Raw genomic sequence first — 1718 nt, 5'->3', positions numbered from 1 at the left:
TGGGGCTCCTCCGCTGGGAATCACTTGGTGCATGAGCAGCAAAAATTGATCTGAAAGTGTGGCGTCCTCTCATTCTCTGCGCTTTCAGTGGGAGCTACAATCCCGAGCTGCTAGTGATCAGCCATCTTGGATCTCTCTCCCCATACTTTGCTCATTTTTAATGGGATTATCTGTTTTTTTGCTATTGATTTTTAGGAGTTTTTATATTTTGCATATTAATCTCTTATCAAATATATCATATGCAAATATTATCTCCCATTCTGTTGGCTGCCTTTTCACTCTGTTGTTTATTTTTTATACCATATAGTTTTTTGGTTTAATGTAGTCCCACTATTTAAAAAAAAATTTTCTGCCTGGGTTTTTTGTGTTAGATCCAAGAAATTCATTGTCAAGGCCAGTATTATAAAGATTTTTTTCCTCTATGTTTTTATTTCAGAGATTATAATAATGGTCCAACTTTTTAAATGTGCCTATACAGTGTCTCAACGCCATTTGTTTAAGAGATATTGTTTCACCATTGTGTAGTTTTGACACCCTGGTTGAAAATTGTTTTACAGTATATCTACGAATTTAGTTTTGGGCTATTTGTTTTATTCCAGTTATCAAGTATCTGTCTTTATGCCAACATCATATGGTCTTGATTACTACTGATTTATAATATATTTTATATCAGAAAGTTTGAAACCCTCAGCTATGGTCTTTCTCAAAATTGTTTTGGTTATTTGGTGTCCCTTATATTCCAAATAAATTAATATATATATTTTTGTATTTTTGCGAAAAACAAATGTATCCTAATGAAAAACATTAGGATTTTAATAGAATTTGCATTGAATCTGTATATTGCTTTTGGTAGTACAAGGCATTTTAACAACATTAATTCTTCTAACCCATGAACATAAGATGGTTTTTCATTCATTTGTGTCTTCCTTAGTTTTCTTCAGAAACATTTTATAGTTTTTACTGTACACATCTTTAACCTCCTTGGTTAAATTTATTTCTAAGTTTTTATTCTTGTTAGTGTTGGTATAGTTTTCTTAATTTTATTTACCTATTTTTGTTCCTAGTATACATAAATGTAACTACTTCTTATAAGTTGATTTTACAATCTGCATAGTTTCTGAATTTATTAGTTTTTACAAGTTTTATGTAGAATTTTATACTTTTCTCTAGATAAGATCATGCCATCTTTGAACAGAGATAATTTTACTTTTTTTCATTTTGATGTAAATGCCTTTATTATTTTTCTTGCCAATTGCTCTAGCTAGACTTCATATTATTCTGTTGAAGTGACAAATATGGACATCTTTTGCTTGCTATTCCTTTTTCCTTATCATAAGGAAAAACTTTCTGTCTTTCACCAGTAAGTATAATATTAGTTGTGGATTTTTCACAAATAGCCTTTTTTATGTTGAGAAAATTTCTTTTCTCTATTTTGTTAGTGTTTAACTTAAATGGCTTTTGTGTTTTATCAAATGCTTTTTCTGTATCTATTAAAATGATCATGTGATCTTCATTCTTCATTCTTCTAAAGTGTTGTATTACATTGTTTGATTTTCATATGTGAAACATTTTATATCCCAGAGATAATTTTTGCTTGATCATGGTGTAGGATCCTTTTAATATGCTGTGGAATTTGGTTTTCTAGACTTTTTATATTCACGTTCATTAGGGATATTGGCTTGTAGTTCCTCTTTCTTTTTTTTCTTTTTTTTTTTTTT

The sequence above is a fragment of the Cebus imitator genome, unplaced genomic scaffold (genome assembly GCF_001604975.1).
Source record: "Cebus imitator isolate Cc_AM_T3 unplaced genomic scaffold, Cebus_imitator-1.0 Scaffold305, whole genome shotgun sequence".
Classification (NCBI taxonomy): domain Eukaryota; kingdom Metazoa; phylum Chordata; class Mammalia; order Primates; family Cebidae; genus Cebus; species Cebus imitator.
The sequence above is the reverse complement of the archived record's forward strand: the minus strand, read 5'-3'. Positions refer to the sequence as shown.